We start from the raw sequence: 12,443 nt of genomic DNA on the forward strand, positions 1-12,443 counted from the left end.
ATTTCTTGATGACTGAGACCCTCCCCTGTTTTCCCATTGACTGGGTAATCCAGGTTCACAACCTATCCCATGCTTCACAGACAATGCATGGCCTTCAGTTACCAGCCTGTTAAATTTCAAATTTCTTTTGACTTTTTTTTTTACTGTTTAAAGTGGTAATGTTTCTTCACTTACCTGACTTGACACTGTAATTTTCACCTAATTGTTCTAAGGAGTCTGGTTGTGTGCATTTTACAAGGTCACCTGCTAAGTTTTCTTATCCCTGCAAGCATATCTCAATACCACATTACTTACACTGTAAACAATGTAACTCTGCAAAAACAACATTTTTATTCCCACAGGTGAAACTTGCTAACTTAAACCAGTAGAAGTCTTCCCTGCACTACCATAACAGTTCACTAGTACTCAAGGAAGATGTCAGCAGCTAGTTTGTGTTTGAAGTTTCACTATTGCCTAAATAGTTCAAGAAAAACTTAAATTGCTTCACGATTTTATTTTGTAGAAAGAGAGGTTCTTGTATTTTTTTGATCATTATTTTCACCATGGCTCTTCAATGGGGTGTGCATTTGCACAAAAAATCTCCAAACCTCAGGGTCGAGGCTTAAGCTGAAGAGCCAGAGCACATTCTCTGTCTTGTAACTCCAGGTATGGATTCAGGTTCCTAAAACAGAGGTGACAGGATGGAGAGTGAACAGTCTCACAGGCCTGGTTATAAGAGAGGCAACTGTCAGCTTTGTAAAGTCATCTTCTTTCCCCCATCTTTGTGCCTGAAGTGATGGATGTTTTCTCTGCATGGTCTTTCTATAGTGATGAGCCCATCTTGCCTTCATGCCTGCTGGCTGATAATTGCCACAGTTTCCTTAAATTAGTCACAGGTTGGCTGGCTGTACTCTAATGGCACCCAATTGTCAAGAAATAGCTTACGGACTCATTCTTTGTTCCAGGAATAAACTAGGATTATTGAACTATTCCCCACCCCCCACCCCCCCTCACCCCCCCCCCCCCCCCCCCCCGGGATGATCACTTTCTTTATGGGCAGCAGGAGAAAAGATGAAACAAGGTAAACTAGATTAAGGGATTTCCTCCTATTCCCAGCTCTTATTTTCATTTGTTGTTGTTGTTTTCCCCCCTGTGGTGCTGTGGAACTGCAGCTACGCATTTAACCTTTGAGAGAAAAATACAGGAACATGAGTCCTTCCTTCTGCTCTGAGAGGAGACTGGAAATACAAGGTTAGAGAAAGCAGAGGGAAATTATGATAGTAAGGGTTATTGCTCATAGAGGAATTTGTCTTTAAGGTAGGTACAGAGGATGCAACAACTCAGAGTGAGATGTATATTGACTCATTTGAAGTGCGTGAGAATAGGACTAGAATTATCCTCCCCTCAGATAAAACCAGTGAGATTGGATGAAGAGCTGCTTTGTCAGCAAGACATGCTTGCTTCTTTTCAAGTATGATGAATGGAGTAGGTGCTGGTCACTGTTGCCTGTACTTGGAATTTGTGTATTTTCAAGGAGTGAAATATTTTTATTATTATTATTTTATTGTATGAGAAAGCTGAAAGCTACCCATATTGCTGAGAATGGTGGTCACTGGCTCTTCCCTTTCTGCTTTTTTTTTTTTTTTTTTTTTTTTTTTTGTGTGTGTGTGTGTGTTTTCTGGGAGGTGCTTGCAAAGAGAAAAGATCCATGAGATCAAACAGGACAAAGGGAGGAGGTAGCCTATGTCCTAGTGGCTAGGATATTTGCCTGGGAATTCTGATATTCTGCTCCCTGAACTGATCAATTATTTTATCTCATGACTGGATTGTGTAAAATGTGACTCTGGCATTTCACAGTATAGTGTAATCTAGGAAGAGCTGAGCAGAGACCTTTGTTTAGCTAGAAGTGCAATTTTGAAAGAATGTATCTGTTCTCCACGTAAGTCTTGCTTTAGGACCATAAATCCCACCGTAAGCCTGGCCACAGATATTCTTTCTACTCTGGAATAGAAGCACTTGTAAAGAAAACTGCATGTATGTTTAGATTCCCATAGAAAATGTAAAAAGATGGATTTTCAGTAATTTCAATTTGGAGGGTGTGTGAATATGGACTAATAATTTGTGTCAAGAAGATGGTTGATATTAATAAAGAAGGGGGAGATGTGGGAGTGTGGCCATGGGGGTCGGCAAGCCCCATGGTTGATGAGAACATCAGACTCTTAACGATGAGGCCATCAGGAATGTAAAGAGTTTAGAGGGAACAAAGAAGGGTGATTCAGGAGACTCCATGTAGTCTGGGATTGCCTGTTCTCCAGCCTATAAGACATGGAAGTTGCTGGGTGTTTGCTGTTACTGTTACATGCAAAGTTGTTTGACCAATGAAAAGTTGTTTTGAAAAGGACTGCTGTGGGAATAAGGGTATAAGAGGGGAGCCTGCCCTCAAGATGAAAAGGCAACATGAAGTTGTCATCTATAAAGAAGTAGAAAAAATGAATGAATAGGAACAGGCTAGCAGAGCAGAGACCAGGATGGGAACAGGCACACTGATCGCCTCATGAAGATAGGTTCGGCCAAACTCAGCAAACTGCTCAGAGAAGCTCGTACAGAAAGTTGCTGGAAATAGGTGTACCGGAGCTGGGAAGAAGCTCAAGCTGAGAGACGCGGAGCCGTGCATACAACTGCCCCTTGCTGGTAAGCAGTTGTGCATTATGGTGAATCATACGTCCTTAGGAACAAAGACTGTCCTGGTAACCTTACAGCTTAGTCTCCTTATTGATAATCGGACAGTTTATGAGCCTGAAATATGGGACCAAACTGAGGTCAAGGTGTGGGATTCTGCAACTATAAATGACAAGGTTGCAGTGGGATTGCTCGGCACCTGGCGAGCAGTCTCTGAGGACTTAAAAAGACATGTGTGACCACAGTCAGAAACGTGTGGTTTGCCAGATAGTGAGGGAGCTGCGGGCTCCTTTACTGATCCGACTGCTATGCCATGGGCCCCTCTGCTGCTACAGCCATCGAAAGCTTTTGCTGTTACGCCCCCTGCTGACCTGAACGTGCCTTTTGACCCAGGCCTATTGGCCTTGAAAAGGAGATGGGTATGTTTTTCTTCGATCTGGGAGGAACGGGATAAGTAAGGCCTGAAGACCGAGTTGCTTGACAACTTAAAGCAAGACATATTGTTCAAAAGGAATGGGAAATGGAGACTTGTTAGTAATCAAAAAAGGAATGGAAATTGGAGACTGTTAAGTCATGGAACTTAAAGAATTGTTTGTTACCTTTTCTGATCGTGAATATGTATAGGCGTACTCAATTTTAGTAAGTCATGGAACTTAAGGGATTGTTTGTTACCTTTCCTGATTGTACATGTATATAGGCATGCTTGTGTTTAGTATGTAAAGCAATGTTCTGTATATTTAGAATGTTTGATGTTTGTGTGTACGTGTTGGTGGAGCATAGACTCCCCGCACACCCAGCGCTGTTTACTTGCCTTTTATACCTTTTAGAAATACTTGTTTTATAAATATTACAAAATTCAGATTGAGTTGAGACTGCATTTATAACAAGGGGGAAATTATTCTCCCTACCCAGAGGCTGTGGAGAAGCAGTTTGGGATACTGAAGCCTATATAACATTTTCTGCATGTAGCTGATTCCAGCTTGCTTGGAAGCAATATGTGTTTCCTGAGGATGGGGGGGGGGGAAGTTGTTTATCCTGCTGTCAAATAAAAGCAAGTCACCAAGAATTACCTGTGGTCATCACCTGTCAATGCTGAAACTGCTGCCATGATGCCCCAAAGCATGTCTAGGTATTTAGTTTAAAGATAGTCCAACACACCTATGTGGTGTGCAGTCCCACAGGATTAGCTGATGCCACCCTAGGCTAAAACCTGAGCTGTGGGCCTCCTGAAAATCTGGGGAGAAGGATTTGTTTTCTAGGTCCTTTGGGTGCCTTGGGTAACCTTGGCCTGTGCAGGCCTTTTCAGGGACCCACATTCAGTTCTGGTTTTGTGAAATAAAATGTTTGGTCAGTCTGTTTAAAAAATGAATCTCTTTACTTCTGTTCTTTTTTACAATGTCTTGAAAGTCAATGCAGGCCAATTTGTGTTAGCCCCTGCCAAATCAAATTGTTATTTCTATTCTGTAATAGAACCTGCAAGAACCTAATTCCTTGGTGTGGCCAGGTTCTCCCTGGCTTGAACAGTTTCCAGCAGAGCCTGAAGGATGTACCACGTAGTTCTGTGGGGCAGGATTAGGCCCCTTCTTCAGCTGGCAATCAGGCTTCCAGCTTTCCTGGGGTACTTGATGAACCTGCAGTGAATGAAGTACTCAAAGTGCAGGGAGTCATTTCTCTCCAAAGGACTCTATTAAAGAAATGAGTCAGTGTGTGTGGTGGAGTGGGTTGCCACAAAGTAGTCTTCCACTGTGAAAATAAATAGCAGAACAATAAGAACTGCACAGGCTTTACCATCTCATACAGCTTAGAGGTTTTTGATCCACCTTCCTGCCCCCATTGGATGTGGCAATTAAAAAGCAGGCCATGAAACAGTTCAGACAAAGAAATGATGTAGATTTGAAGCCATCATCTTAAGCATCTGTTAATTCTGTTAATTGTCTGTCATCTCTAAAGGAAAAAGGTGACCATTTGCTGTGTGACTGCAGAACAATCTGAAGGCTTCTGGAGCCAGGTATTTAGCTTTCTGTGTATTTTCCCCTGTGTATTTAACCCTTCTCCTACTACACTGCCAAGCACGTGCTACACAGCTGCAGGACAGTTTCACAGCACTGTCCTTCAGTAACTGGAGCAGCACAGACAGGCTGGTGGGCCTTCAGGACGCTGATTAAAAACTCGTGGCTTTAATCAACAGTCCCATGCCTCTGGCTGCTGAACCACTGCTTGTTCTTTCCAGTAGTCACTCAAAAGGAGAAGAATCTGTGTGAGTCACTACCACTGCATTCTTCCATAGCTGAAATAAAGTCCATGCGCTCACTGCTTTTGCCCAGTCTTGCTCCTCTGGTGGTGGGCTGGGGGATCTGAAGGGCATTTGGATGCGTGCAAGCAGAGAAAGCCTTCCTTCTGAGGGCCTTGGAACAGGCTGCAGCTGTACCCTCAGCACTGAGCACTACCCAGATCCTGAGTTCCTTTGCTGCAGTCACCTGTAACTTAATTTGACTGACTGACATAGGCCAGGGCCTCTAAGTCCTGTGTCTACTGCAACTTCAGCCTTCCCCCCCCCCCCCCCCCAGGTGGGAGTTTTGCCTTGTGACTTCAAGGCTGTATGGATTTTATTAACCCCAAGCTGCGTTTGTTTTTTCCATCTCCCACAAGTTTCTATTTTTAAGGTTGTAGCTGATGTGAACACCTACCCCTGTTCACCCAAGCCTGAATTAATTGGCTTAATTTAAAATTTGAACAGGTGGCTTCAGCTGGTGCCTGTAGCAGGCAGGGGGTTTTCAGTGGTCACCAACTGGTGACCTGCCAGGACAGCGTGTCCTCATGTCTTTTCCCAGTGCATGTTGTCCCCCCTCAGCCTTGGTGTCATGAGGCTCAACGCTGGCTCTCCTTGGGAAACTTGCTGTCACAGTGGTGACTATGTGGCTGTTCCAGTTCACTGTCAAAGCAGCTAAAGCAACCTGTTGGAGCTTTGGGCCTGCTGTGATCACCAGTAAACTGGGGGAGGGAGAAGGTAAGGGAGCTAATTTTGCAGTGCTTTCTCCTGAGTGGCAACACTAATTTCTGGTTTAAAAATGAACAAAAAAATACCTTTATAGCTATGTTTCCTGATGACCATGCCCTCAAAACAGTTTTCATGTGTTTTCTCATCTGGATTTTTGACACACCTGTTGTGAGCTGCTGTGAATCCAGGCTCATTTCATTCACTGGGCTGGAGTAATGGTACTGAAGGAAAAAAACAGAAATAAGACATTTCTGCTGAAATGCAAAAGCCTGAATTGTAGATGTGTTCCAAGTTACCTCCCTGTTTGTCTCCATTGTTTTACTTCTGTGTCTTTTGAGATTTCTGTTGCTATTTCCATTTTTTTTTTCTGAAATGTGGACTCTATCTTTGATCTTTTTTGTTTGTTCTCACTGTTTTTTGCAATCCAAGCAGAAGCAAATGATATTTGGAAAACATAAGTCTGAACCTTTCAGTGATTGCTCATTGCTGTTAGAAAATCAGAACTTCCTTTTTTTTTTCCATTTAAAATACTGCTGATCCTTGCTCAGTCTGTGAGCAAGAATTAGGTCGCTGCACTTAGTGATTCTTTCAATTAACTGTGTAATTTTCTACACACACAAACTTTTCTTTTTTTTTTTTTTAAAAAAAAAAAAAAGTTTCATATGGTAGTGTTTGATTGTACCTTTCTGTTTTTAATTCTGGATGCCTAAAATTAGACCATTAAATCCAGACCTGCATCTTTCAGTTACCTGGTCAGGGTTTATTTGAGGGGATGCTACTGCAATGCTGAAGCTTACTTCAGGTGTCTTGCAAAGCATTTAATTTTTGTGACAGTGGCTCTACAGAATAGGTTCATAAATATGGATGTAGATGCTTGTCTGTAAAAACCTATTTTTTAATGTCTTGGCTAGAATTATTTATCTCTGAATGCATCTCAATTATTTCTTCAGCTAAGCAAAACTTGAGTGGGTTCCTGTTCCAGTGTTTGTGTTATTATTTTTGTCTGTTTGTTTTTGAATCCATGGAAGTTGACAGAACTCCTTAATTCCCTTTGAATGTAGCCAGGGAGATCTGTTTTTGCTGGTGTTTGGTAACTGTGTATTAGAAGACTCTGGGTCTGACAGCTCTGCAGAGATCTCAGGCAGTTTCACAGTAAGGTTCTAGGCACACAGTGTCAACAATGTGCTGTCTTTATGTATTGCTATATACAGCGCATATCACAATGTAATTTTCCATGTTATGAGAAGGCTTCCATGGTAACAGCCACATTCCAGAAAAATCTAAAATCTGGAATGAAACACCTTACTCCTCACATTTTTCTGTAAAAGGACTCATTCCTTTGGCAGTTGATAGATGGAGCTACATGTAATTTGGGGGGATAAAATGCACAAAGAATGAAAGAATGACCTGTAAAAAGGAAAGTCTTAATCACCCCAGCTTGATGATGAAGCTTGGAATCCTGTGCACTTGTTGCATTGTTCCATGGGTTTCAGTTGTGCTTGAATTTTTTTATTTATTTATTTTTTATTTATTTATTGTTAGTTTTGGTTTTGCCCCCCCCTCTCCTCCCCCCCCCCTTCCCCCCCAGAAAACTTAAGTGATGAGAACTGCTTGTGATGGCCTGTTTATCACTCATTAGACTGAAGTAAAAGGGTAGCATTATGCTTTTGTTTTTTCATTTAAGGAGCTGTCAGTATGCCATGCCTGATGCAAAAGCGTACATTTTTTTTATAATTTTCACTTTAACCACTTGATCTTTGACTTGTGTTTGTTGAACCCTATTAAACATTAGTGTCAATGTGTTATAAGATGCTATCAGCCGTAGATAGACATAACTTTTTTTTTTTCAGTTAAATTGTGAGACTTGCCAGCATGGCAGAAGTATAGCTGGTGTTATTTTTAATTCCTCACAGTGAGAGAAAACAGGGAAGGGACAGGGGTGAAGAAACACAAGCATCCTTTAAGATAAGGCTTATGACTAAAAATACTAAAATTATTTGTTGCCCATTTATAGTGGCTCATTTGACAACAGAAAAATCATCTTTGTAGAGATTATACTTGCAGAGAGACTGCATCAAAAGTTGTATTTTTGCAGAGGAAAGAATTTGGGAAGTGGAAGGGTAGGACTTCACCTTCGCAGTAGCTAAGCTAACTTCCCAGGCCAAACATTTAAGTCTATTTGCAGTTCATTTAGGAGAGTTAAAAAGACAAAACTATGCTGTGTTCAGTGTTGATGATGCCAGCAGAGATTCTATGTTGCCAAAATAAATGGCAGGGACATGGTCACGGTGCTGGGGCTGGTGGTGGTTGCTGGGCTTTGCCAAGGCATGGGGGGACAGGGCTCTGAACCAGGCTCAGCTGCAGCTTGGAGCCTTGTGAGTAGCAGCTTGTTGGCTGCAGTGCCAACTTCTGTGGAGCAAAACATGCATGTCCGTATGTAGGATACCTTAAAACTCATAAACTCATGTACCTGTTTTAAGGTGATTAAAAGTGAATTGGCAAAAATTTAATGGTTAGTTGTCCCAGGCTGACATCTCCTATAGCTGAAATACATGTGGCTGTATAGCTGAAAGCTGACTGCCAGGCAAGGCTTCTTACCTATGCTTTCAGGTTTGGTGGCAGGTGACTTGGAGGTCTCTGAGAGATGATCCCTGTGGGTTTGTAGGGTATGTGTTATAAATGAGGTCTCAACTCAATCTAAATTTTGTAATATTTATTAAACAAATATTTCTAAAAGGTATTAAAAACTATAAAAGGTATAAAAGGCAAGTAGACAGCACTGGGTGTGCGGGGAGTCTACGCTCCACCAACATGCACGTACACACATCAAACATTCTAAACACATGTATACAGAACATTGATTTACATAATAACCCGAGTATGCCTATACATACATACAATCAGAAAAGGTAACAAACAATCCTTTAAGTTCCATAACTTAACAGTCTCCATTTTCCATTCCTTTTCAACAATGTCTTGCTTTCAGTTGTCTCCTTTTCAAGGCCAATAGGCCTGGGTCAAAAGGCACGTCCAGGTCAACAGGGGGCGTAACAGCAAAGGCCTTCGATGGCTGTAGCAGCAGAGGGGCCCATGGCGTAACAGTCAGATCAATAAAGCAGCCCACAGCTCCCTCACTATCTAGCAAACCACATGCTTCTGACTGTGGTCCCACATGGCTCTTTAAGGCCTCAGAGACTGCTCGCCAGGTGCCGAGCAATTCCACTGCAACCTTGTCATTTATAGTTGCAGAATCCCACACCTTGACCTCAGTTTGGTCCCATATTTCAGGCTCATAAACTGTCTGATTGTTAATAAGGAGAATAAGCTGTGAGGTTACCAGGACAGTCTTTGCTCGTAAGGACAATTTCCCCATAAATCACAACTGCTTACCAGCGAGGGGCAGTTGTGTGCGTGGGTCTGTTTCCTTCAGCTCGAGCTTCTCTCCAGCTCCAGTGCGCCTGTTTCCAGCGACTTTCTGCACGAGCTTCTCTGAGCGGTTTGCTGAGTTTGGTCGAACCTGCCTTCATGAGACAATCAAAGTGCCTGTTCCCGTCCTGGTCTCCATTCTGCCAGCCTGTTCCTCTTCACTTCTTTTTCCTGCTTCTTTATTGATGTAACTTCATCTTGTTGCATTTTTCTTTTTTTCTTCTCTGGAGGGCAGGCTCCCCTCTTATACCCTTCTCTCCACGGCAGTTCTTTTCAAAACAACTTTTCATTGGTCTAACAGCTTCAAATGTAACAACAACAGCAAACACCCAGAAACATCCATGCCTTAATGGCTGGAGAACAACAGACCAGCTGGAGAACAAGAAACTGGAGACTGCATGGAGTCTCCTGAATCACCCTTCTTTGTTCCCTCTAAACTCTTTTATATTCCTGATGGCCTCATTGTTAAGAGTCTAATGTTATCTCAATCATGGGGCTTTCCAACCCCCATGGCCACATTCCTAAATTTCCCCCTTCTTTATTAATATCAACCATTTTCTCGACATGAATTACCACTCCATACATAATATGAGGAAGTTGGTGTGGTGAGAGCTGGAGTCATGAGATACTTGAGGTTACCATGCAGAGGAGCCATAGCAGGTGAGATGGAGTAGATTTTTAATGTGTGATTAGCTCAGCTGAGGATGCAGTCTGTTCCAGCTGCAGGGAAGAGACCTTGTTGTCCTTGTTCCCTGTTAAATGCAAGAGTGCCCCAGGTGCTTTTCTCTAATAGTGGTTTCATAGTGTAACTTTCAGTACTACAAAAGCCTAAAACTTATGAAAATGATTTAAATGTTATTCCTAAAGATTTCTGGATTACTAAATTACTATGATTTGGGACACTGACATACGTTATTACTGGAAAATCCAGTCCAGATTAAGGCTGCATGAAGTTTGATGCTGAGCAAAGAAGCAGTAAGGGGGTGCCCCATTGCCACAGAGCCTGCATCTCATGTAGTATGTCGGGGGGGTGGTTTTATAATGAGCTACAGCTGGGTTCCCATGGCTCATCCAATGCAGGTACAGATCTGTTTGGTAAGTACTACTTAAACACTAGTGGATCATATCTAACTATTGTTTCTAGAAGTTTGTTTACTATACAAGGGTTCTTCTGCTGGTTGAAATGTTTTTTGGTGAGACCCTGAGTATGTATACAGCTCGTAACTAGTTTGTCCTTCCTTGTAGGAAGGACACATTTGGAGAGGAAACATTATAGCGTACCTCTGTGCTGGCAAGTCTCTAGATTCAGACTAATAACCTACAGGAAAGCAGCACTGTATTTTGCCAGAAATCATGAAGCATACGAATAGTGATTCAGTTGGTTCTGGCAGAGCTGGTCTCAAAACCAAATTTATATTCACAATCTTCATCCCCAAACAGTGAGAATTTTAAACTGGGATTAAAAAACAGACCCTGATTCCCCAGAATGTGCAGTTTAAATTGTACGATATTTTGCTTAGAAACTCCACGTGCTCCCCAGGATCCCTGACTACTGTTGCATGAGGCTGACAGGGGTTGACAGTCTAGCTACTGTTGATCAGTGGGAGATGCTAATGAAACTAAAAGGATTATATTGGCTTCATGCAGCAGCTTTGCGGGCTCCTGGCATTCCCTGGTGAGCAGGAGTCTTTCCAGTCTGTGGGCTGGGAGCTCAGGTGGGTGGGAAGCCGGCAAGTCCTCACTTCCAGCTCCTTGCTGACGAAGAGCCGGGTAAACTGCCATGAAGTAGGCAGATTTCCAGCCCTGCCTCTGTCTTCTGTCAAAAGATCAGGGTTTCCATGAAATGTTAGCATTTGTCAAATCACTGTGTTGTGACAGAATAAAGATCATTACAAAATTCAGCGCATCTGAATTTTGATCTTGCTTGCATCTGACTTAGGAACAAACTTCTGCTTTTTGAATGAACAAGCAAAAGCTACAAGGTCGTTTCTGCCTCAGAAGCATGCCACAGCAAAGTGCCTCTTATTGATTAGGGCTTATTAGTGTGAGTTTTATGGTGTATGGACCACAGATACATAGCTCCTAGCTGTATTTGGAAAGGAGGTGAATCTCTGGCAGGTGTAGTCAGGGAAGGTATGACATCGCTTTTGTACTTACCCTGCAAAACCCTGTGCAGCAGTGTCGTTGAGTATGTTTATGCACACAAGCAAATGTGGATGTTCACGACTTGTTGTGTGTATGAGAATGGGTGTAACCATAACTGTGCTTCTCCCACAGGCTACAGATGTGATTTGTTTTGTAATATCACGTTCTCTTTGAATTTTTGTTCTATAAAAGAGGAGATTTCAAGTTAAACGTATTTTTAAAACCCTGGTAACCTCAATCTCCATACCTAAGTACCAATTGAACACTTTTAGATTCTGTGAGTTACAGTTTCCTATTTAACCTTCTAGTTTGCAGCAAATGGGCTATCAGCACAAGGTAATCCACTGTAGCTTTCTTTATAGCGAAGTCACCCTAGAATAAAAAGAGAATAGCAGCAAAAGTTCTTCCTGTCACCACTGTTTATAAAAGGCACTAAAATATAATACTTGAATGTATGGAATTGTGTAAAATAAGCAGCTTAATTTTGGGTGACTAGATTGCTTGGTTCCTGGAAAAACTTTACTTTTCTTAGTTTAATATAAACCATTCAGCTAAACACTGTTTCGTTTTGCAGCACTTGAACAGCTATGCATAAGCACATTACAAGGCTCTCATAGCCCCAGGGTCTCCTGGCTAACCAGTCTTCATGCTAGAAAAGGACATTTTAAGATAAGTGGTATTGGGCTTCTGCTCTTTGTCTTCTTACAAAGCTTTCAAGAACTGCAGCAGATTTATACTGCAAGGGCGGTATGAATACAAACACATGCCCCAAGCCCCAAAGCAGCATGTTCTTGTTGCTTTTCTCCCCAAGCAAGTGTATGTAAGATTTGCTGATTTGGTAAAAATACGTGTTTTTAATGCAGATATTTTGAAATCCGTATCTGAATATCCATTGGAGCTCTCTTAAATGCCTTGAGGAAGACTGAAAGTGATCCCTCAGCAGTTGATGAACAAATTAGTATCTCTATCCTATGACACAGAAAATGACCTAATCCATTCTTGCATAGATCTGTCATCTCTGCAATATGGACAAAAACAAAAAAGCATGTATTCTTTGGGGAAACAGATGAATGTTATTTTTCTGTGAAAGTTGGGGGTTTTCTGACACCATCACAAAACATGCCGTCCTCCAAATGTGTTAGAGAACAGCTTCTGGGCAAGAGGGAAGGGGGACATGTAAGAGATCACATTGTGATCTGAAACAATGTGTTTTTCT

At 42.0% G+C, this 12,443-nt stretch overlaps 1 long non-coding RNA gene across 2 annotated transcripts in view; it reads left to right on the forward strand.

Moving 5' to 3' along the window:
• Positions 1 to 5,433: 5,433 nt before the first annotated feature.
• LOC110351875 (uncharacterized) overlaps positions 5,434 to 12,443 on the forward strand; it is a 173,277-nt gene continuing 166,267 nt past the window's right edge. For both annotated transcript variants that reach the window (XR_011807255.1, XR_011807256.1), the window contains exon 1: positions 5,434 to 5,665. This is a non-coding gene — a long non-coding RNA (uncharacterized lncRNA). The remainder of the gene's footprint in view (positions 5,666 to 12,443) is intronic.

The sequence above is a fragment of the Anas platyrhynchos genome, chromosome 2 (assembly GCF_047663525.1).
Source record: "Anas platyrhynchos isolate ZD024472 breed Pekin duck chromosome 2, IASCAAS_PekinDuck_T2T, whole genome shotgun sequence".
NCBI classification, from domain to species: Eukaryota; Metazoa; Chordata; class Aves; order Anseriformes; family Anatidae; genus Anas; species Anas platyrhynchos.